We start from the raw sequence: 26,854 nt of genomic DNA on the forward strand, positions 1-26,854 counted from the left end.
TTTGGGTTGATACACTACTGACAGGTGGTAAACAGTGTGGATGTGTTTGGGTTGATACACTACTGACAGGTGGTAAACAGTGTGGATGTGTTTGGGTTGATACACTACTGACAGGTGGTAAACAGTGTGGATGTGTTTGGGTTGATACACTACTGACAGGTCGTTAACAGTGTGGATGTGTTTGTGTTGATTCACTACTGACAGGTGATTGACAGTGTGGATGTGTTTGTGTTGTGTGTTCTGCTTGTTAAAGGGTTTTAAATGGTTCACTTATAGTGCCATACCAAGTGAACACTAACATACAGCACAGAGTTTAACGAGGCTGGCTGTATCAGTCTCAATGTAGATCAACACATGATAGAGCTTTCCGTCAACAGTTTCTTCACAATAGGAAGATAGTATATATGTGATTCACTTACCCTAGATTCTCCTGCCCAGACTAGAAATTGTATGATTAGCGAGGCAAAGTTCACAGCCACTCATTAAAATGTACTTTCTTCCCGTTCTTCAAGAGTCTGACCTTATTCTTGACAAATCAATAGTCATTTTCATGTGTGAAAATGCATTGTAAAATTTGATATAAAACATAATGTTGATCCATGAATATACAAAAAACAAAAAACAAAAAAACAAAAATTATTTGCCTACCAACCTACCCATACCCTACACAGGCATGTGACCTAAAACACACACATTATGTTTCTTTGGCCTTTTAGATTGTATATAGATCCAGTGAAATGTCTATGCCGCTTATAAATATTTCACTGGTTGTGCTATATGAACCCATACACAAAATATAAGACCTGCTTAACTCATTTACCCCTAAAGTCATATCTTAACCTTACCAAATCAAAGAGTGGGCAAGTCCAGTTTAGAAATGTAGGGATGAATGAGTTAAGTACACAGGCAAAAAATATCATAAAGACTGAAAGTAAGTCTACAAAGAAACTGTAATACTGAACCCAGATGATGTTATACTGCACTCTAGTCTAGGCAACAAGGTTGTAGTGTCTTAACTCAATGACACAACAACATCTTGCTGTCTTTGGGGATCTGGGGATCAGAACCCAAGCCTTGCCACCAGTATAAAGGTATCGGTACACTACCAGCTGTGCTATGCAGTCCCATATATTCTGTACCCATTCTTCAGATTACCCTGTCATCAAAGCATGTGTCATTTACCTATTCTTTATGACTGGGATGGCCAGATCTGTCATATCTAGCATTCTAGAAGCAGTTACATCACCTCAAGCTATATCTACTCCACTTCAACCCCCTCCCATTTATCACTATTTGGTTACCTTCAGTTATAGCCCTCTATATAAATAGGTGACATTTCTAAAGCTTTATATAAATTTACTCATCCCACCATACCCCTCATTCTCAGCCATTCACTGATCTAACTGTAACAGGAGAGGAAAAATACACAGCCAGACCGGGGTCTGATCTCAGGACTCTCTGAACTATAGATGGACGCTCTACCAATTGAGCTACCTGGTCGCCGATGATCGACCCAGTCCAGTTCCGCTTCATTCCTCCCTCCTTTAACAAAGTCTTCGACCCCAAAGACACACGAGACTCTATACCACCTTCCGTGATTATATTACATTGGATTGGACACCAAATGTAACAGGAGAGGAAAAAAGCATGGCCAGACTGGAGTTCGAACCCGGGACTCTCCGCTCTCCAGATGGAAGCTCTATCAATTGAGCTACCTGGTCATGGACGATCGACCCAGTCTAGATCCGCTACATAACAATCTACGCTACCCTTGAACTCCCAGCGTGTCAACTTACAATTTGTCCTCCCTGACCATCCTGAACTATACCACTAAATCTCTACCAGTCTTTATCCCTCAAACTCCCTCAAACCTATCCATTCTGTCCAAACCTACTATACACAAATCCCACCTTACCACCCCTAATATTCATAAACCTATAGCTAATGCTACTGTTACCTCCTATCCTTCCCTACTCTTCTCTCACTTCGAAAACCTCTCCTTACCCTACCTGACCCCTCCCATTGTCTCTATTCATACCTACCTCTGTAACTCTTTATAACCTTTCTTTCCTCTCTGTCTCTATGTGTTATATACTAAACATAGCTATCCAAACAACCCTTACCCTTCCTTTCCCATTGTACCCATTCAACCTGCCCCTCCTTTTAACCTAATTACCTATCTCTACCTGTCCCTCCCATGTTACTCTTCTGAGCCTACACCTGAATCCATTCCCCCCCCCCCCCCCCCCCACCCCACTTCCAATGTACCCTTCTTAACTACCCTCCTTTACCTACCTTTACCCTCCCCTTCTAATCTATACATCCTTTTTATCTCATAACCTGGCCCTACACTCTCCTTTTTTTTGGCTCGAATTTACCCTTCCAATCTACCTTTCCTTACTGTCTCATTACCTGCCCCTACCTTCCCTCCCTTCCCCTCCCCGCCCATTTTACCCTTCCAATCTGCCTTTCCTTACTGTCTCATTACCTGCCCCTACCTTACCTCTCTTCCCCTCCCCGCCCATTTTACCCTTCCAATCTACCTTTCCTTACCATCTCATTACCTGCCCCTCCCTTCCCCTCCCTGCCCATTTTACCCTTCCAATCTACCTTTCCTTACCGTCTTATTACCTGCCCCTACCTTCCCTCCCTTCCCCTCCCCGCCCATTTTACCCTTCCAATCTACCTTTCCTTGCTGTCTCATTACCTGCCCCTACCTTACCCCTCTTCCCCTCCCCGCCCATTTTACCCTTCCAATCTACATTTCCTTACCATCTCATTACCTGCCCCTACCTTCCCTCCCTTCCCTTCCCCGCCCATTTTACCCTTCAAATGTACCTTTCCTTACCGTCTTATTACCTGCCCCTACCTTCCCTCCCATTTTTCCCTTCCAACTCACCCGTCCTTTATTTCTCATTACCTGCCCCCACCTTCCCTCCCTTCCCCTCCCCGCCCATTTTACCCTTCCAACTCACCAGTCCTTTCTTTCTCATTACCTGCCCCTACCTTCCCTTCCTTTCCCGCCCATTTTACCCTTCCAACTCACCCGTCCTTTCTTTCTCATTACCTGCCCCTACCTGGAAGCTCCCTTCCCCTCTCATTTTACCCTTCCAACTCACCCGTCCTTTCTTTCTCATTACCTGCCCCTACCTTCCCTCCCTTCCCCTCCCCACCATTTTTACCCTTCCAACCTACCCGTCCTTTCTTTCTTACTACCTGCCCCTACCTTCCCTCCCATTTTACCCTTCCAACTTACCCGTCCTTTCTTTCTCATTACCTGCCCCTACCTTCCCTCCCATTTTACCCTTCCAACTTACCCGTCCTTTCTTTCTCATTACCTGCCCCTACCTACCCTCCCATCCCATTGTAAGTTCACATCCTACCCCTCTTTTCCCATATTACATCATCAGATAGAGATGGAGTACCAAATTATATACATGTACATGACAGCTGGTGAGACACAGCCCAGACTTGATAATGCTGTAATGTAACAGTAGAAATAGTTTGCCTACCAAACCTGCACTATCTTACACTGTGGCACATGTACAGCACATTCACTGTCTCATGTAATTATAGAGAAGTCTTTCCTGCCAGGTGCTCATCTGCACTAGCCATAAAACCATAAATACCCACATAAGTGTCATAACAAAACATGCAACAGAGATATACCACTGACAGTGTCTATTTGGCATTATAAGCAATACAAAATAAACTTAAGAATGGTATGATTCAGTTCTGTATCAATTCAAAAACTTCTTGTTTGACATAGCCCTGACTACCAATTTTTTGCACACATTATTTCATATGGAATGGGACTACGTAATTATAAACATTGTTTTTCCACATTGCTAGTTAAAAGGATCTATGCAAAGGTTTAATAGAAATTAGTAATAAAACTATCATCTATCAGCAAAACATTATTTGTAAATTTTCAAAGTCATATTAATGATATCAAATTAACAAAAGAAATAGCAATAATACAATAAATGAATAAATCATTGGTTGAGTCAAAAATTCCATTATGTTTCAAGAAGGCACATGTAAGACCATTGTTAAAGAAGCCTGGAATGGACAAGGAGGAGTTGAAAAACTACCGCCCAGTTTCAAATCTGCCTTTTCTGTCTAAGATCTTGGAGAAGGTTGTGTCCCGGCGTTTAGAGGTTCATCTCCATGCAAACAGTCTCCATGACAACATGCAATCGGCCTACCGCATGGGACACTCTACTGAGACGGCCCTCCTACGTGTACATAGTGATATAGCTTCTGCATTGGATAACAAGTGCAGAGCGGTGCTTGTCATGCTGGACTTGTCAGCTGCATTTGACGTCATCGACCATGGCATACTTTATAAACGTCTGGAATACTCTTATGGAGTGACTGATACCGCACTATGCTGGATACAGTCATACCTGAGTGAACGACGACAGTGTGTTGCCATCGGATCTGCCACCTCACATGACAAAGTACTAGATTTCGGGGTTCCTCAAGGGTCGGTGTTAGGACCACGAAAATATTGTATGTACTCCAAACCGATTGGAGAGATTTGTCGTCGCCATAGCCTTCGCTATCATTGCTATGCTGATGACACACAAATTTACATGGTCATAAAACCACAGGACAGTTGGAATACAGTCTCAGAAAGTCTGGAAGCTTGTCTGACAGATATCAGTATCTGGATGAACGCCAACATGCTTAAACTTAATCAGGAAAAGACGGAACTAATCGTCTTTTCCCCAAAGTGTCAGCAAACAATGGCTCTCCAGCTCAAGGTTGGTGCCAGAACTATTGAGACTGTTCCAGCTGTTAAAAACCTAGGGGTATACTTTGACAGTTCTCTGAACATGGAGAAACAAGTGAACGCTATTGCCAAATCCTGTTACTACCAGATCAGGAACATCGGCTGTATTCGGCAGTTTCTAACTGCAGATGCATGCAAGATTTTGGTGCATTCACTTGTTACCTCTCGGTTGGATTATGGTAACGCCCTGCTCTGTGGTATATCTGACAAACTAACTAGTCGTCTGCAGAGGGTTCAGAACACTGCAGCACGGCTAGTTACTCGTACTCGAAAGAGAGAGCACATCACACCTGCGCTTTATTCGTTGCACTGGTTACCTGTACGATACAGGTCGCAGTACAAAATTCTGGTATACACATACAAGGCACTGAATGGAACAGCTCCTCAGTACCTACAGGAACTTGTTACCCTGTATCAGCCGTCAAGATCACTGCGGTCGGAGTCAGAATCTTTGTTGTGTGTCCCAAAATCTCGTACTGTGACCTACGGAAACAGATGCTTTGGGAGGGTTTCGGCTACGTTGTGGAATAGCTTACCATCTGCTATTAGGAAGTCGAATACCCTGGCCAAGTTCAAGAGGGACATAAAAACTCACCTCTTCACGTCTGCATTTTAGAATCTTTGCAAAGACGTCATGTAAATACCACCCTTTTATTTGTTCAATTATGTGCACATTGCTTGTTAAATGTATGAAAGTGATTGCAAGCCTTTGTTGTTTGTTTTCACAATTATAACCATTACTATTATCCATATGTTGTAAAGCGCCTTAGAGTAATTTTACAAATTATATAGGGCGCTATATAAATGCTGTATATTATTATTATTATTAAATAATTCTCCCAATTGCACTGATGTAATCCAGATCAAACTTTGGTAATAATACATCTATGTGAAATTCTGTGTCTTTACTTACAAATTGTACCTGTAGGAGTTTGGGTTCAACTTGGTAAATACTGATTACACTTATCTTACTGACCTTTGACCTCAAAGTCCATGTTCAAACTGTTTTGTGAAAGACAATATACCTTGACCTTTGACCTCAACAGTCCATTGTTTCCTTTGCTGCTGACACCCTACTACCCTGTATTCACCTCTACAGGGCTAAAGTTACATCTCACCAGATCTACCATTACACCCCGCCTGTCATCTCTAGTACCAACTATAGGCCTATCTCACCAGATCTATCATTACACCCTGCCTGTCATCTCTAGTACCAACTATAGGCCTATCTCATCTACTTGACCTTACAGCATCTGTATCATACTAAAATCTTATTTCTATGATCAACCAGATTGTGACTATGATTTATCACTGATGCTCACAAATAACAAACTAGTTATAAAATAGAGAACAAAAGCTATATTTTCCACTGTCATGTAGCTATGAATTTAATTATCTTCGTTTTGTTCAGGGTTAAAGTGAACAGACCTTAGGTCTATGATGGCTGGTAGTGCTTTATGGAAATATATCGGTAGGTTACTGTCATCACATCTGTAAGAAATTGCTTCTGTATTGAAACAATGTTATCATATCATCACTGTTGATTAAATAAAATGAACATCCACTCAGACTCATACCAGCTGGTAATTAATGACATCACAATCTACACACACCGTTGATTCCAGTAAGAGCTGTGAATACGAAGGACTTTGGTAATTTCATTCAAGGCAACTATAATGGAATGTAAATCTAGTGAAATACATGTACTATGTTATCCGGTGTCAAGGTAGTTTGGTTTAAAATCACACAGTGTCAGTTAGCTCAGTTTAAGGATATTGCTTACACATCATATCTGTGATTGGTACTAGAGTTACCTCCCTTCACAAACCTTTTGACTACCATTTATAATTTTCAATTCAAGTTTATTTGGAAAAAAGGTACAACAACATAACAATTCGGATCTACTTCCATGTCATCAATACTCGCATTCTTGTGAATTCTTCACTTGTGTCATTAATTAATACATATTGTACAAGTTGTTCAGTGCAGAACTCTTATTGAAAGGAGGTGCAATGTTATAGTACAGTATCATATATCCTTAACAAAATGGCAAATACACAGGGGAGATAATATCAAGGTGTCTAACATCACTGTTCTAAGGTGTCGCGTATCAAATTCTGAAGAGCTCCTTCATTATCTCAGCAACCAAACACCAAAAGTACTTACGCTCTGTGGAGATACCCCTTTCTCCTAGAGCATAAAACTTATCCATGTTCTCAAATTCTCACATTTTTATCAAATAGCTGTAAAATAAAGAAAGGTCAGAACATCTACAACATGAAAGTGGATGTTTTCTTAATGAAACACACATTTTAAGAGTTCAGATAGTTCATCAGATTGTGTAGATGAGATATTGGCCGTGTCTACCAGATCATGGGATCACATGTCAATCAGGTATGTAGCCTGACTCAAGTAGACAGCACATATACTTGTTGTCATACACTGTAGCAGGCAAAGGTCAAAAGTGCCACTTACGACCATTTATTCTTTATTTCAGATTTCAATCAATCAAGTTTCCACACGATAACAAAAATTCTGAAATATATATGTTGAACAATAAAAGTGCTATTCAAAAGACTCTGTGGTCATAAAATGTTACAAAATTCCATCATCATAAAAATGAAACGTTGTTTACCAGGCTTGTTCCATGTTACATGTAGAAGGTGCAGTTATGACCTTTTCATATTGATTTTTTCAGAAACAAACAACAAATTTAAAGGTTGTATGTCAAAAAGCTGTCCCATAATGGCTGTGTTTACCAACGAGGCAAGAACATAAAAGGTATTTCAAACACAGATTTAAATGCCAACTATTCCAAATTTGGTATTCTTTTGTTTTAGATGTTTTTGATTATGTTTACAGGATATACAATGTCATGTTAATCCTATCTGGTTTCTTGTTGCTGTATTTAGTAGGATAATACCTCCTTTTTCCCTCGGGTCCCCTACATTCTAATCCCCTCTCCCAAATTTATCCTGGAGGGAGGATTGCCTTCCCATCACCCATCCCCCCTTCCAACACATCATTTCCATTGTTAACACAAGGGAGAACGAGATCCAATGTCTACTTGTGTTATGTTCTGCCACGCTCAGATTCCTAAATGGAATTCACTAGACAGCTGGCCATTAAAAGAGGAATTTTGAATTTCAATTGTTTCCTATAATATTTGCATGATTCCGATTGACATGATGACAGAAGTGACACAAGACCAACATAAAGATGTTCTGGACTCCGGGTTTAGCTTCTAAAAGAGTCATTAATCAATAATAAGCACATCACAACTGGTACATAACATGCCCTTTGACCTCACTGTGGGGGTCAGACGGATAGCATGGTGTAAAGTTGAGCTTGCATGTGTTATAATGAGATACAAGCAGTGCAGGCTATGGTGTTAAGACGTATGCAGTGAAATGGTGTTGTAAATTTTCTCACCATTATGCACCATGTGATGATTCTGTAGTCATGATCTTGACCTACATTAAATGATCTGGTCTATGAGAAAGATTTCAGGAATTACTGTATGAAGTTTCATAAAATTTGATTAAAAACATTTAAACAAATAAAGTATCTAATTTTTCCACCATCATCTAAAGATTATGTAGCTATGACCTTGACTTTGGATGTATGTTCTGGACTTTTAACTTCCCTCCAGAGACTGTAGGAATGAACTGTGCAGACACGAAACTTTGTTGAAAACTTAAGTCAGGAATGCGAGGACGGACACATTTTTTCATCATTCTATAAAGATTCTGCAGCCATGACCTTGAACTTGAACATATGACCTTGACATTCAGCTGGTCCCCAAGAGATTTATGTCTTGAATACTTGTGTAAAGTTTCATGAAATTTTATTGAACACTTTAATTTAGATTCTATCATTTATAATTAATGTGGAACCCTGTTTGTAATATACACCCTCTAAATAATTGTATTCCACTTATAGTGAAAGTATGTGCTAATAGATTACTAATACTACTTTCTTGACAGGAATAACCGATACAAATGCATGTGTTTCAAGTTGAAAAGGAAGATAAAATGAGATGACATTTGTGCACTTGTACCTCTAGAATCTCTAGATACGAGATTTTATTCCTCCCACACAAGCCAATAAACTGTCTCCCAGACACATGCTTGTGCTATGATTCGTGAGGAGAGGATGAAACATGTTTATGTACATCACATCTTCTCAGGTTGTAACAGTCTTCATGTCACCAAAGTGTTATTGAATCTTATATCAACCACAACACATTGTGTCCAGCCTGTACTGTACCAGTTATAACACTATACATTGATGGTTACATAAGCCCCAAACAGCTGTGGACCTTGGTTGTGCCAGAACAACAGAGATCAGACAACCCTCAGAGACTAAGGGGTATATTTATCCCTGTTGGTGAACTGTGCCAGAACAACAGAGATCAGACAACCCTCAGAGACTATAAGGGGTGTATTTATCGCTGTTGGTGAACTGTGCCAGAACAACACAGATCAGACAACCCTCAGAGACTCAGGGGTGTATTTATCCCTGTTGGTGAACGGTGCCAGAACAACAGATATCAGACAACCCTCAGAGACTATAAGGGGTGTACTTATCCCTGTTGGTGAACTGTGCCAGAACAACAGATATAAGACAACCCTCAGAGACTATAAGGGGTGTACTTATCCCTGTTGGTGAACTGTGCCAGAACAACAGATATAAGACAACCCTCAGAGACTATAAGGGGTGTACTTATCCCTGTTGGTGAACTGTGCCAGAACAACAGATATCAGACAACCCTCAGAGACTATAAGGGGTGTACTTATCCCTGTTGGTGAACTGTGCCAGAACAACGGAGATCAGACAACCCTCAGAGACTAAGGGGTATATTTATCCCTGTTGGTGAACTGTGCCAGAACAACAGAGATCACACAACCCTCAGAGACTATAAGGGGTATATTTATCCCTGTTTGTGAACTGGGCCAGGACAACAGAGATCAGACAACCCTCAGAGACTCAGGGGTGTATTTATCCCTGTTGGTGAACGGTGCCAGAACAACAGATATCAGACAACCCTCAGAGACTATAAGGGGTGTACTTATCCCTGTTGGTGAACTGTGCCAGAACAACAGATATAAGACAACCCTCAGAGACTATAAGGGGTGTATTTATCGCTGTTGGTGAACTGTGCCAGAACAACACAGATCAGACAACCTTCAGAGACTCAGGGGTGTATTTATCCCTGTTGGTGAACTGGGCCAGAACAACAGAGATCAGACAACCCTCAGAGACTCAGGAGTGTATTTATCCCTGTTGGTGAACTGTGCCAATCAACACAGTACCAGAAATAGAAATAAGTGGCCAGGTCGCTAGAAAAAATGCAAAAACATTTAACACATATGATCATGCAATTATGTGTGCTAATAAGATTTAACAACACTTACATCCTATCAGTAAATTTGAGACAGTCTGAGATAAATAATGTAAAATCTGCCTTTGTTAATCCTCCACCTATAACAAAGGGGCATAACTTTGTATGTGACAGGGAACACGATCTGATGGTAGCATGTATGTATATACTAACAACCAGTTGACGGTTACAGAATTAGGATGAATTTATTTTCTCTTTGGTATGCGATACACAAACAGGTGGCTCTATTGGTGGTATTTGCAGTGTAAATTGGCTGGGTTGTTACCTATACCTGTCATTCAGGTAACGAGAATCACATATGTATTATTTAAGGGGTGTTTTTTTATTGAGATATGTATTATTTAAGGGGTGTTTTTTTATTGAGATAAACAGGTTAGGGGTTATATGATGTGTGAGGCGTAGGTATTTTGTAATTGTGTTTATTAATTGTTGTGATTATAAATAAACATCAGTCAGTGCCTATGTCGCTGGGAAACATCAGTCAGTGCCTATGTCGCTGGGAAATACAGCTTTTGTATTCATGTTGTTTATCCTATTGGATGATATAGAAGAGAAGTCGCTCAACTATTTCAAGAGGTACCCAACTACAAAATGTGGCAGCTGTAGGTGACAGAGTAAAAGATCTACTTATAATCACCACACAAATATCATTAATAAAGGACTATAACTGTCTATAGTGGAGCATTAAAATATATACCCATACATTGGCAATTGTAGCTACCCTAGTCCCCTCTGGTGGTATCGGAGTGGGACCAAGAATTTATCTATAACTATGGAAAATAATAATCGAAGGATTGATGGACAACTTGAAAATATTAATCCACTATGTTATTTAGCAGCTAACAGCCTCTGCAACACAGTTTAGGGTTTTCCAACAGAACCTCTTTTTAGAATTGTCCTATTACCTATACATACATTATGATAGCATCTATAAATCCGACATTATCTCGTCCTCTTCACTGTTGAGTAATATAATAATGATGTATAAAATACAGCTTTATGATTTGAGAACCTGTGAGAATTACCATTGTAAAACACAGACAGACTTAATATCCTCACCACCGTGGAACATTATCTGTACATCGATCTAGATTCCTAGGGATAGCTCAGTTTATTACAGCCAACGTGTGAACGTCATGAATATTTTCTGAACAATGGAATAACATTTTCTAATATTCTCATCAGAAAAAATTGTATGTCTGACACAATGACAACACAAAGAGTTGTTATCGAGTGAATTTGTTTTCAAAGGTCAGAAGACAAAACTTTACTGGGTGCAATATACCATTTGTACATGTTATATTTCTCCATTCTCATCTATCAGGAGTTATCCTCCCTCCTATCACCCTGCTAGGTGATTTTCAGATTATGAAGTCAGAACAGTGGCAGAAAAGCATCAGGCTTAGCCAACAAACCTTCTGTATTTCAACTTACTCTCAGGAGACATTTCACTCATTTATCCCTGAAATTCCATGATGAACCATTCCAACCTTTGAATTGAAAAAGTTAAATTGTGTCATCAGGGGTGAATAAGTTTTAAACGGTCACCTGATATATTTATACAGAGAGTTGATTTTGTTTTTAACATGTACAGAAATATTATTCAAACAATAAAACCACCTTATTCAATATCTAGCATACAGATTTAAGACTAAAAAGTATTTGAAACTAGCACCTCTGATTCTAAACAAGGAAAATGAAGAAATTTTAGCACACTGACACCTTTGGGCCCCACCCTACAGCCCTTGGGGGTAGGGCTGGCTCAAAATTTTCAAAGTATCAAACTGTCAACTCAAGGTTATAATTCCAATCAAGTTATTAACATGTAATATTCAAAGTATCATTTGCCATTATAAACCATAATAAATTTTGAGAAGAAGATTTTTGAAATTTCGGTCAATTCAACCCTTTTTTGCCGCACCCATCAGCCCCTGGTGGTCAGTCAGGGCTGATATGTGCATACTATCAAGCTGCTACCTAATACTGATAATGCTTTTTCAAATTGAATTACTTCCAATGGAAAGTAAACAAATGTTGGTCCAAAATGTGATTTCCCGATATAAACTATAGTAAAGTTTACCCCCTCCTCAGGGGGAAACGTGAGACCCCAGGGTCAAGAAATTCACAATTTTGGTAAAGCACCTTAAGACCCTTCCATCTATGAAAAGTATTTGATTCTACCATACCTGGATCTTGAGAAGAAGATTTTTGAAATTTTAGTCAATTTGACCCTTTTTGGCCCCGCCCCTCAGGCCCCTGGGGGCTTGGGACTAAACCGGCCACTCCTTTTGTTGACCTTTGTCCATGGAAGGTTCCGGCAAAATTTCATTGAAATTGGTTCAGGGGTTTTGGAGAAGAAGTCGAAAATGTAAATTGTTTACGGAGGCACGCTGGACGCCGGACAAAAGGCGATCGCAATAGGTCACTTCAGACTTTGTCTCAGGTGACCTAAAAAGACAGCTTTTAAAACCGATTGTATTATTTAAATGCATTTAACACCATTTTGACAAGAAAAGCAGCTTCAAAAGGAGAGCGGAAGGTTAAGGATGGTGAAATTTATATATTGTGGAATTTTGTCATAAATTGATTTGTTAAAGATACGGATAGGACTCACTAGTACAAAACATAAATTGTTGTAGATTTTAATTTTGATTAAATTGTTTCGTGATTGCGTTGTTACTAACATGGGACTTTTGTCTCTCTAAACATCAGCAAGAAGATCTTCACTTGTAGATATGTATTGAGAACAATCCTCTGTGAATGGGGATCAATCCTCTGTGAATGGGGATCAATCATCTGTGAATGGGGAGGAGGTTCAGAGACGTGTATTGAGAACAATCCTCTGTGAATGGGGATCTATCCTCTGTGAATGGGGATCAATCCTCTGTGAATGGCGATCAATCATCTGTGAATGGGGAGGAGGTTCAGAGACTTGTATTGAGAACAATCCTCTGTGAATGGGGATCTATCCTCTGTGAATGGGGATCACTCATCTGTGAATGGGGAGGAGGTTTAGAGACATGTATTGAGAACAATACTCTGTGAATGGGGAGGAGGTTCAGAGACGTGTATTGAGAACAATCCTCTGGGAATGGGGATGAGGTTCAGAGACATGTATTGAGAGCAATCATCTGTGAATGGGGAGGAGGTTTAGAGACATGTATTGAGAACAATCCTCTGTGAATGGGGATGAGGTTCAGGCATTACATCACAAAAGCATTACTGTATAACATGAAATGTTTGTGTGTACATTCTTTTCCTGGGTTACAAACTTCCGTGGTTAGCCCGTACAACGAAATGTATTAACTTTCGTTGTTAGCCATGTTTAACGAAATATATCCACCATTCCGAGAATATTTTTTCGGTCCAACACCGTAACACATTTCAAACTACTAGCCTAGTTTGAGTCCACAACGAACATTCGAGTTGAACATCGCTGACCACGAAGAGGTTTGAGAAACCTTAGTGCGATTTGCAGTTGACATGGCCAGGTGTGCACATTTTGTATTGAAAAAAAGTTCATGTAATTTTCACATTTTCGTTGTGTACATTCTTTCGAGTTGTAGAAGTATTTGTTGCATTTATATTTGTGAATCCATAGCAACCACAAAAACAATGAAAGTTTAAACACAACGAACATTTCATGTTATGCAGCAACTGACAGTGATTAAACCACCAAAGTAACTTTTAATTAACAATGTTTAAGTGTGTAGTGTGAACTGAACTGAATCTATGATAGCAATACCTTAAATATTCCACTGCATAAATCTCAAACGTCTCACTTATTTGGTTGTAAACCTTACCATCCCTTCAGGAGAAGTGATTTTTTTAGGCAAAATTAATGGAAGGACAGAATCAACCACCAGTCACATGATGTTACCTAACGAAATAGGAAAGATGTCAACTGCTGACAGACAAACGTACAACACAGGGTTTCCATGATAGATGTCAACTGCTGACAGACAAACTTACAACACAGGGTTTCAAGGATAGATGTCGACTGCTGACAGATAAACGTACAACACATGGTTTCCATGATAGATGTCAACTGCTGACATACACACTTACAACACAGGGCTTCCAGAATAGATGTCGACTGCTGACAGATAAACGTACAACACAGGCTTTCCATGATAGATGTCAACTGCTGACAGACAAACTTCCAACACAGGGTTTCCATGATAGATGTCGACGGCTGACAGACAAACTTACAACACAGGGTTGCCAGGATAGATGTCGACTGCTGACAGATAAACGTACAACACATGGTTTCCATGATAGATGTCAACTGCTGACATACACACTTACAACACAGGGCTTCCAGAATAGATGTCGACTGCTGACAGATAAACGTACAACACATGGTTTCCATGATAGATGTCAACTGCTGACATACACACTTACAACACAGGGCTTCCAGAATAGATGTCGACTGCTGACAGATAAACGTACAACACTGGGTTTCCATGATAGATGTCAACTGCTGACATACACACTTACAACACAGGGCTTCCAGAATAGATGTCGACTGCTGACAGATAAACGTACAACACAGGGTTTACATGATAGATGTCAACTGCTGACAGACAAACTTGCAACACAGGGTTTCCAGGATAGATGTCGACTGCTGACAGATAAACGTACAACACAGGCTTTCCATGATAGATGTCAACTGCTGACAGACAAACATACAACACAGGGTTTCCATGATAGATGTCAACTTCTGACAGACAAACTTACAACACAGGGTTTCAAGGATAGATGTCGACTGCTGACAGATAAACGTACAACACATGGTTTCCATGATAGATGTCAACTGCTGACAGACAAACTTGCAACACAGGGTTTCCAGGATAGATGTCGACTGCTGACCTAACGAAATAGGAAAGATGTCAACTGCTGACAGACAAACGTACAACACGGGGTTTCCATGATAGATGTCAACTGCTGACATACACACTTACAACACAGGGCTTCCAGAATAGATGTCGACTGCTGACAGATAAACGTACAACACAGGGCTTCCATGATAGATGTCAACTGCTCACAGACAAACTTACAACACAGGGTTTCCATGTTAGATGTCGCCTGCTGACAGACAAACTTACAACACAGGTTGCCAAAGATGCAGCTTGATGAAGACTACGGACAAGTTTTCTAGTCGCCATCATGATCTCATTGGGATAGATCCTTTGTGTGAGTGATATGAATGTCAATGTTTCTGATAATGGTTGTCTAACGAAATAGGAAAGATGTCAACTGCTGACAGACAAACGTACAACACGGGGTTTCCATGATAGATGTCAACTGCTGAGAGACAAACTTACAACAAAGGGTTTCCATGATAGATGTCGACTGCTGAAAGATAAACTTACAACACAGGGTTTCCATGATAGATGTCAACTTCTGACAGACAAACTTACAACACAGGGTTTCAAGGATAGATGTCGACTGCTGACAGATAAACGTACAACACATGGTTTCCATGATAGATGTCAACTGCTGACATACACACTTACAACACAGGGCTTCCAGAATAGATGTCGACTGCTGACAGATAAACGTACAACACAGGGTTTACATGATAGATGTCAACTGCTGACAGACAAACTTGCAACACAGGGTTTCCAGGATAGATGTCGACTGGTGACAGATAAACTTACAACACAGGGTTTCCATGATAGATGTCAATTGCCGACAGACAAACTTACAACACAGGGGTTCCATGTTAGATGTCGCCTGCTGACAGACAAACTTACAACACAGGTTGCCAAAGATGCAGCTTGATGAAGACTACGGACAAGTTTTCTAGTCGCCATCATGATCTCATTGGGATAGATACTTTGTGTGAGTGATATGAATGTCAATGTTTCTGATAATGGTTGTCTAACGAAATAGGAAAGATGTCAACTGCTGACAGACAAACGTACAACACAGGGTTTCCATGATAGATGTGAACTGCTGACAGACAAACTTACAACACAGGGTTTCCATGTTAGATGTCGCCTGCTGACAGACAAACTTACAACACAGGTTTCCAAAGATGCAGCTTGATGAAGACTACGGACAAGTTTTCTAGTCGCCATCATGATCTCATTGGGATAGATACTTTGTGTGAGTGATATGAATGTCAATGTTTCTGATAATGGTTGTTAGTATGCCTTGTTATTTTTATGTCACTACCCTTGTTCTTGCTATGAGGACATGACATTGGGATAGATACTTTGTGTGAGTGATATGAATGTCAATGTTTCTGATAATGCTTGTTAGTATGCCTTTTATTTTTATGTCACTACCCTTTTTCTTGCTATGAGGACATGACATTGGGATAGATACTTTGTGTGAGTGATATGAATGTCAATGTTTCTGATAATGCTTGTTAGTGTGCTTTGTTATTTTTATGTCACTACCCTTTTTCTTGCTATGAGGACATGACATTGGGATAGATACTTTGTGTGAGTGATATGAAAGTCAATGTTTCTGATAATGCTTGTTAGTGTGCTTTGGTTTTTTTTATGTCACTACCCTTGTTCTTGCTATGAGGACATGACATTGGGATGGATACTTTGTTGGAGTGATATGAAAGTCAATGTTTCTGATAATGGTTGTTAGTGTGCTTTGTTATTTTTATGTCACTATCCTTGTTTTTGCTATGAGGACATGACATTGGGATGGATACTTTGTTGGAGTAATATGAAAGTCAATGTTTCTGATAATGCTTGCTAGAGTGCTTTGTTATTTTTATGTCACTACCTTTGTTCTTGCTATGAGGACATGACATTTGGATATGACCTACATTTACATGGCGGGGGTCGTTGATGAGCATGATGCTAACCCTTCAGGAGCACCTGGTTTTAATTCTCCTCCTACTTTTTCAATATTCATGCGCATCTTTCCTTAATTCGTATTTTGCACTTATTTTATAGATTTCGAAAATATGGTTTTGTTTTGTTGATTCTTCATGCAATCTTCTCTTGTTGTTACAGATTACATGACGATAGAGGATAACAATACAGCTGAGGCAGAAATCATTACACATAATCTCCATATCTATTTACACTCTCCTCCTACCAGTGTAGTATATAGCCCACGTTCCATTGATACATTTTCCTTTAGAGGGAATTAATGAATTCCTGATGTAACTGGCCTTGACAGATACTAAATGGTTCAGGTTTGGAAAATTATCAGGCAATGATAATGCAATTAATATTTAATTGTCTGGAGTGCTATCAGTCTGAGCATAGCAATATAAGCTTACCAGCTCTCCTTGCATACCGTAAAAACCCATGTAATTTGTGCATTTTTTTTCAGAAATTTAATACCCAAAGCGGGGTGTGCGCAAAATACATAGGTATAAGCAATTTCAAGTTTTTTCCATGAAAAGATCGACGAGTCTGGCAGACCGCCATCTTGGACACAAGATAATCTCCCTTGGTGCACGGAACTCAAAGACAAATGAAGATCAACACATTTATTTATGTCAAACATCAATAAAAGATACAATTGATACATACTGTGTTGTTACCTGAGTTTATGTGAAAAGTATTATTAATTGGTAACCGTTAACAAAGAAAGTTTAGCCAAATTCTTATGCCAGAGAATCGCCCATTAACTTACGTTTCAAAATCTCAGTGCGTTTTCCCCATACTATTACGAAAATGTAGTTGTTCAATTTAAGCTCCGTTCACTGTAAGTTCTGTTATTTTTTTTTTCAAATCGCCTATGCGTACAGCATGGTTTTTTTCCCAGCTCACTTTCATGTTGATCTCGCGTCTAACATTACGTAAACACGTGATTGATAATAACCTCGTGAATTATTTCAATATTTATTAAATGAAGCATCATAAAAATAGTCTGCTTTAAAAAAAATCCCTTGGAGTAGATTTGAAGAGGATGTATTGATTGTCCAAGCTTCTAGTATAAACATAATTTTTAATAATCCCTTATCGGTCAAATCAGTCTGTAGTTATGACAATGCAGTAGGGCTTCATAATTCACGCCATGTGTTGGTGAGTGAAAAAAAACAAAACACAGTCTGTTGATCACGACTGCAAATCATTTCAATAAGTAGAGCTATTGTTAACGGGTAATCACAGATATACTGTGTTAGCTAATTACTGCATTGTAATTTGTATTGACTGTAGTGTTGAGAAGTGTCAATAATTTACGCTGAAGCATGCGATCCTACCTGGCCTATTGTCCAGGACCAGACGATGTCGGTGAAATTATTCCCTCCGGTTAATTTACCTGTAAATGTCGCAAAACCAGCAGTCATGACCACAGATGACTGATTTTAATAATTTTACAGTAGGTAAAAATTGTGTGGCCAAAAAATATCGCCAAATTGAACTGTGACATGACCTGGTTTGAAGTGACGATACCCAAGCCGCCATGATGAGCCCTTCTCACTGATCGTAATCATGATCAATAAAAGGTATCTTAAATTATGTCTTTCACCAGGAGATATGCACCAGTGGTTACTAAACATCGAATTACTTATTAATTGATATGTTTTTGTAAGCAAGTAAATGTTTTATGTAAAATATTGCTAAAATGAATTGATGTATACCGATATGCGCACATGTGTGATCAGATATTTCAAAGGAAACAAACAACAAAATACACATTTTACGCAGTTTCTTCTTAGTTTTAACATCATTGTACCTGTAAACAATACTTATGAACTTACTTATAATAAACAAATTACAAAAATCCTAAGAATCCCAAGCGGTTTGTCTTCCATTTTCAGAGATCGATTTTCAGAAGTTGAATAAAAAAAATCCAAAATTTTTTTGGTGCGCAAAATATTCAAGTAGAAGCTTTTTTAGGGATTTTCAGCCTCAAAAAATACCTGCGCAAATTACAAAGGTGCGCAAATTACATGGGTTTTAACGGTATGTACACCTGCCTAAACAATTTCAAAACATTTACTTCTTAAAATAAATAACTTTTTAGCAACTAACCCTTGATAAACTACAGCATTGAAAACTTCTGTTAAACTCAGAAAATAACTCATTAACGTAAATGAAAATTTCAAAAAAAGAAAACAGAGCAGCTCTGCCCATCAGCTCATGTTGATATCATTGTAAGGACTAATTGATAGTTCTCAGGTGTCAACTTTGAAAAAAGTATTTGTTAACGTCAACAATATGCATGTTTATCAGATCACTACCTGGTATTAACAAGAGGCCCATGGGCCTTAACGTTCACCTGATATATTTATACAGAGAGTTGAGTTTGTCACCTGATATATTTATACAGAGAGTTGATTTTGTTTTTAACATGAACAGAAATATTATTCAAAGTGACAAAAAACAATAAAACCACCTTATTCAATATCAAGCATACAGATTTCAGACTAAAAATAATTTGAAACTAGCACCTCTGATTCTAAACAAGAAAAATAAAGAAATTTTAGCACACTGACTCCTTTGAGCCCCACCCTACAGCCCTTGGGGGTAGGGCTGGCTTAAAATTTTCAAAGTATCAAACTGTCAACTCAAGGTTATAATTCCAATCAAGTTATTAACATGTAATATTAAAAGTATCATTTGCCATTATAAACCATAATAAATTTTGCCCCCCCCCCCCCCTTCCCCAAGGGGTAAACGTGAGACCCTAGGGTCATAAACCTTAAGACCCTTTCCATCTATGAAGAGAATTTGATTCTACCATATCTGGGTCTTGAGAAGAAGATTTTTGAAATTTCAGTAAATTGAACCCTTTTTGGCCCCACCCATCAGCCCCTGGAGAACAGTCAGGGCTCATATGTGCTTATATTCAAACTGCTACCTTATACTGATAATGCTAATCCAAATTGAATTACTTGAAATGGAAATTAAACAAATGTTGGTCCAAAATGTGATTTCCCTATATAAACTATAGTAAAGTTTACCCCCTCCCCAGGGGGAAACATGAGACCCCAGGGTCAAGAAATTCACAATTTTGGTAAAGCACCTTAAGACCCTTCCATATATGAAGAGTATTTGATTCTACCAAATCTGGGTCTTGAGAAGAAGATTTTTGAAATTTTAGTCAATTTGACCCTTTTTGGCCCCACCCCTCAGGCCCCTGGGGGCTTGGGACTAAACAAGCCACTATTTTTGTTGACCTTTGTCCATGGAAGGTCCCTGCAAAATTTCATTGAAATTGGTTCAGGGGTTTTGGAGAAGAAGTCGAAAATGTAAATTGTTTACGGACGCACGACGGACGACTAACGACAAAAGGCAATCGTAATGGGTCACTTGAGACTTTGTCTCAGGTGATCTTAAAACAGGTAAAAAATTGACTGAAACAATTCTGGATACAAAAAGTACAAAATTTAAATGGTGACTTTGCAAAAGTTTCGTTATACAAACAGAACAATTTTTCTACCATTTCTGGCAGCTGTACCAATAAAACCCCACTAAATAACAGATATACCATACACCAATACAACATGTAGCTCGTCAGACATATTTAATTGGTATATGTTTTCTCATTTTGCTGGCACGATTTTTCAATAAAATATGGTTCAATTCAAAACCAAGATGTCTGCATTTAGCTGCACTAGCAGTAATGGACAACATGCCATACTATTGTTTATATTTAGAAAGTCTCATTGTAAAGACATCCATCACATGCAATTCAATTTAATTAAACAAAATCATCTTGGAGGCAAAGCTTTGCATGTCATCGTTCCAGCTGTGGCAGACCTGAAGCCATACCTAAATGGTTACCAAGTTTACTTTTGACCCTTGTGACCTTTCAATTGGAGCAAAGTAATTCATTTTATCAGACCTGATAGTCCTTCATTCGAAGAAAGCTACTATTGAACTCTCTAAACCAGGATGACCAAATTAAGATAATTTCAACCAAATAAATAAGCTCTAGCCACAGATGACCCGATTTCCAACTTCGTACAGGCCAATGCATGGTGACCAGATTTCCGAACTCCAGCCAAGGATGGACAGATTTCCAAACTCCAGCCAAGGATGGACAGATTTCCGAACTCCAGCCAAGGATGGCCAGATTTCCGAACTCCAGCCAAGGATGGCCAGATTTCTGATCTCTATGTAAAACACAAGTGAATTTCTGAACTCTAGACTAAGGATAACCAAATTTATGACTTTTATACCAGGGATAACCAGATTCATGAATTCTAAAAGCAGGGATAACCAGATTCATGAATTCTAAAAGCAGAGATAACCAGATTCATGAATTCTAAAAGCAGGGATAACCAGATTCATGAATTCTAAAAGCAGGGATAACCAGATTTGTTAAACTCTATCATTCTGTTCATTTTGTTAGATGCCATTAACATGTAGTTCCTAGATCTGCCCACTTGAACACACCTAGATTATCATCTGCCTTTCCCTCATACAGTTTTATTGAACTAACATTTCATCCTTAACTTTGAGCTTTTTATCCTGTGTCTTTGATAGAAACCGAACAGTACATTGATATGTTTTGATTAGGTTCGTTTAGCGGGTTCCATAGTGATTGCCAAGGAAATTTGTGCAGTCAAAACAGAACAGACATTTGGTTATGTTTATCAACATGTAGAGTTGGCACGGAGACCTGTACAGCACACAACCATGATCCAATATTTACCTTAACTTTCTACTCTGTGCCATTGAGTAGGGCACCTGTACTTTAGGACAGGTGTATTATCAGATGAACATATATCGTCATATGATACAATCCATACTTTAGTGCAGGTACAGGTATCGGATTCCCCTCTTACAAGATGGGGACAAGATATAAATATATAAACTTTATTTGTTTTACAACAATCATGAAAAAAGCTATTACAACTTATGCCAATCACTCTTGTTGGTCTTAATGTGGGAGGAAACCGGAGTATCCTGAGAAACCGGAGTATCCTTAGAAACCGGAGTATCCTGAGAAACCGGAGTATCCTGAGAAACCGGAGTATCCTGAGAAAACTAACGTAGTTGGGCAGGTGAACTCATACTTTTTCATGTCAGATCAAGGAATCAAACCCCGGCCGCCTTGGTGAAGAGCGAGTGTGATGTTCACTGTGCCAGCCGTCCACCCATGGGGACAACACCCATGTCCCATTGTCATGCTCTTTTCCTGGGTTCAGGTCTGTGGCCCCTGGGTTATTGCCATGACATTCCATGAACCTATGGTAGTACATTGAAGGGACCCTATCATTTTACCTGTCCATAAAGACGGGGAATCTACTATTTTTATACCCAGTGATATTCCTGAATTATATTGTGCATTTCTTTAAGACCAGCACAGGTATGTTAGATGAGGCAAAAAAATATTCTTGTGTTTTCGCTATCCTCCTCAAAAAAGAATAGGGTAGATAGGCTTTTTTTTATTTTGGAAAATATTTATGCTTATAAAGAGCAGGAGTTCTGACTTTAACATGCACAGTGCATATCATTAAATGCCAATAATTTGTCTAGGATAGGCACAAAAATCTTGGGTTACTATGCATGCGGGTAAGTCGAAACACAAGATTTTGTATTTGGCCTTATGTTTATATAGCTGTACTGTAGATTGTTAAATTACATTAATAGAAATGCTTTTTTTATAACTACAAATACTTATAATCTATGATGTTGTTTAAGAACAACAGATAGTGATTTGTCTGAAGAAATGTTCATTGAGCCCTAAAAGTCTGCTACACAGAGACGTGAGTACTCATACTGAGAGGAATCTTACAGAGACATGGCATTAAGGAGTTTGGTTGAGTTTGGTCGACATGTCAGCCGGCGTCAGCCAGATATCAACCCTCAGTTATCTGGTACGTATCGTTACAAATATTCCTGTTCATGCCTCCTCCCATTAATGTCTGTACTTTCTATCTACAGTAATTATTTACCTTATGGATGTCTGTACACTGGTTACAAAGTTTTTCTGATGTAGCTCACTATGAGATCAATCATCCGTCTTTATTATATCTTCTCACTTAACTTTACACACTTTACACCAACTTGTTTGGTTTAGTGCAGCAAGTTTTCTGAAGTAAATTGACTGCAGTCAACAGCCCGAAGTTATTTTACAACTGTTTAACTCATTCACCCCTACATAACTAAACTGGACTTGCCCCAAGGTTCAAATGTGACTTCAGGGGTGAATGTTAAAACTGATTTTTATTTCACAATCATATCAAAATGAAAGTGGAATGACACTTTTCCATGAAAAGTTGTCCAACGTATATATTGACTATCTGTATCTCCTTCCAGATACATGATTGGTCAGTCAGGCAAAAAAAACATTGGCCACCAGTGTAACTATACAAGAGGTAGCTATTAGGTTGATCCAAGAATCTCACTCTGAAAACACACAATAACAAAGTCAGGACTTCACTGTAGTAATTCCACTGTCGATTGACTCCACCGTAGTAATTCCACTGTCGATTGACTCCACCGTAGTAATTCCACTGTCGATTGACTCCACCGTAGTAATTCCACTGTCGATTGACTCCACCGTAGTAATTCCACTGTCGATTGACTCCACCGTAGTAATTCCACTGTCGATTGACTCCACCGTAGTAATTCCACTGTCGATTGACTCCACCGTAGTAATTCCACTGTCGATTGACTCCACCGTAGTAATTCCACTGTCGATTGACTCCACCGTAGTAATTCCACTGTCGATTGACTCCACCGTAGTAATTCCACTGTCGATTGACTCCACCGTAGTAATTCCACTGTCGATTGACTCCACCGTAGTAATTCCACTGTCGATTGACTCCACCGTAGTAATTCCACTGTCGATTGACTCCACCGTAGTAATTCCACTGTCGATTGACTCCACTGTGTCCATTTGTAACAAAATAAGGCCTTGTCATTGAATATAGATGGACACACCTTTTAAAATAACACTTGCTAACATAAAAAGCAGTTGTAAAATTGCTGTAAATAACAAGTACATTTTTCCCTTTACTGAAAATTTTTGAAAATTTTAACAGTAAAAAGTCTCAATTTAACTCAAGACTATCAGTCACTAATATGGTATTTGCCATTGAATATCCACAAAATAAGAAGCGCTTAAAGGTTCTATAGGGTTAAGGTATATCTTACTTCAGAGGCTTAATTGCATTGCATTTGCATCAAAATCTGAACAGTTCTTTTTGAAGATTATCATCTACAAACCATGGAACCAATGAGACCATGGCATCCTCATTAGTGTTGCAGATTATGGTGAATGTCATACTTGAGCTAACTGAGTGGTAAATATCTATTAGACAAACAGATGGAATGACACCCCCCTCCCCACCTTCAAGGCACTAAGAGGACGGATACCTGTGTTATAATAATTCCTCTGCTAAAGCATGTTTGTGTTAAAAGTCCAATAAAGGTAGATATACATCTTCAGTATGACAGTTAGGAAATTCAGATTTACCTACTCACATTGACAAAGGTACGCTCATACAGGTTTTTGTATATCAGCCTCACTCCACTAGAGAGTTCCAGTTAGAGATTATAACAGCAAGTTCCTACTGGCAGACATTTACAGGCTATTAGGCTGGAGGCTGTCTCAGCCACTGGCAGAAATTTACAGGCTATTAGGCTGGAAGCTGTCTCAGCCACTGGCAGAAATTTACAGGCTATTAGGATGGAGGCTATCTAAGACAATCATACTGAAGTAACACTTACAAGACCCAAGGTTGGCAACCTATTGTATCTAATCGCACTTTTTGTGCTAAGCTATTAGGCTGGGGGCTGTCTCAGCCCCTGGCAGAAATTTACAGGCTATTAGGCTGGAAGCTGTCTCAGCCACTGGCAGATATTTACAGGCTATTAGGCTGGAAGCTGTCTCAGCCACTGGCCGACATTTACAGGCTATTAGGCGGGAGGCTGTCTCAGCCCCTGGCAGAAATTTACAGGCTATTAGGATGGAGGCTATCTAAGACAATCATACTGAAGTAACACTTACAAGAACCAAGGGTGTCAACCTATTGTATCTAATCGCACATTTTGTGCTAAGAGAAGCGCACAGCAGGGCGATCGATTGTTTAGAAGCACAATTGTGAGTACCATGTGAGGATGATGTGTGCAAGTTTTTTTTGGTGCGGTCATATAACTGTAACAATTGTTCTAAGTGTAAAAATTTAGGGGGCTAGACTTGTATTATAACCTTGGACTTCAGGTTGTTATACTACAGCCACTGGCAGACATTTACAGTCTATTAGGCTGGAGGCTGTCTCACCCACTGGCAGACATTTACAGGATATTAGGCTGGAGGCTGTCTCGGCCACTGGCAGACATTTACAGGATATTAGGCTGGAGGCTGTCTCGGCCACTGGCAGACATTTACAGGATATTAGGCTGGAGGCTGTCTCAGCCCCTGGCAGAAATTTACAGGCTATTAGGATGGAGGCTATCTAAGACAATCATACTGAAGTAACACTTACAAGACCCAAGGTTGGCAACCTATTGTATCTAATCGCACATTTTGTGCTAAGAGAAGCGCACAGCAGGGCGATCGATTGTTTAGAAGCACAATTGTGAGTACCATGTGAGGATGATGTGTGCAAGTTTTTTTTGGTGCGGTCATATAACTGTAACAATTGTTCTAAGTGTAAAAATTCAGGGGGCTAGACTTGTATTATAACCTTGGACTTCAGGTTGTTATACTACAGCCACTGGCAGACATTTACAGACTATTAGGCTGGAGGCTGTCTCACCCACTGGCAGACATTTACAGGCTAGTAGGCTGGAGGCTGTCTCAGCCCCTGGCAGAAATTTACAGGCTATTAGGATGGAGGCTATCTAAGACAATCATACTGAAGTAACACTTACAAGAACCAAGGTTGTCAACCTATTGTATCTAATCGCACTTTTTGTGCTAAGCTATTAGGCTGGGGGCTGTCGCAGCCACTGGCAGACATTTACAGGGTATTAGGCTGGGGGCTGTCTCAACAACTGGAAGACATTTACAGGCTATTAGGGTGGAGGCTGTCTCAGCCACTGACAGACATTTAAAGGCTATTAGGCTGGAGGCTGCCTCAGCCACTGGCAGCCATTTACAGGCTATTAGGTTGGAGGCTGTCTCAGCCACTGGCCGACATTTACAGGCTATTAGGCAGGGGGCTGTCTCAGCCACTGGCAGAAATTTACAGGCTATTAGGCTGGAAGCTGTCTCAGCCACTGGCCGACATTTACAGGCTATTAGGCTGTAGGCTGTCTCAGCCACTGGCAGTCATTTACAGGCTATTAGGCTGTAGCCTGTCTCAGCCACTGTCAGACATTTACAGGCTAGTAGGCTGGAGGCTGTCTCAGCTACTGGCAGACATTTACAGGTTATTAGGCTGGAGGCTGTCTCAGCCGCTGGCAGACATTTACAGGCTAGTAGGCTGGAGGCTGTCTCAGCCCCTGGCAGAAATTTACAGGCTATTAGGCTGGAAGCTGTCTCAGCCACTGGCAGAAATTTACAGGCTATTAGGCTGGTGGCTGTCTCAGCCACTGGCAGAAATTTACAGGCTATTAGGATGGAGGCTATCTAAGACAATCATACTGAAGTAACACTTACAAGAACCAAGGTTGTCAAGCTATTGTATCTAATCGCACATTTTGTGCTAAGAGAAGCGCACAGCAGGGCGATCGATTGTTTAGAAGCACAATTGTGAGTACCATGTGAGGATGATGTGTGCAAGTTTTTTTTGGTGCGGTCATATAACTGTAAAAATT

At 39.6% G+C, this 26,854-nt stretch overlaps 1 protein-coding gene and 1 long non-coding RNA gene across 2 annotated transcripts in view; one reads left to right on the forward strand and one right to left on the reverse strand.

Annotated features, from left to right (window-relative positions):
* Positions 1 to 26,854, reverse strand: part of LOC110463174 — a 98,132-nt gene that overhangs the window by 19,980 nt on the left and 51,298 nt on the right. The window lies entirely within an intron of this gene.
* The window catches only part of LOC110463173 (coiled-coil domain-containing protein 148-like), a 74,987-nt gene continuing 71,074 nt past the window's right edge, over positions 22,942 to 26,854 (forward strand). Inside the window, exon 1 of the mRNA XM_021517551.1 lies at positions 22,942 to 22,962. The gene's annotated coding sequence lies outside the window, so the exon portion shown is untranslated. The remainder of the gene's footprint in view (positions 22,963 to 26,854) is intronic.

The sequence above is a fragment of the Mizuhopecten yessoensis genome, unplaced genomic scaffold, assembly GCF_002113885.1.
Source record: "Mizuhopecten yessoensis strain PY_sf001 unplaced genomic scaffold, ASM211388v2 scaffold10869, whole genome shotgun sequence".
Classification (NCBI taxonomy): domain Eukaryota; kingdom Metazoa; phylum Mollusca; class Bivalvia; order Pectinida; family Pectinidae; genus Mizuhopecten; species Mizuhopecten yessoensis.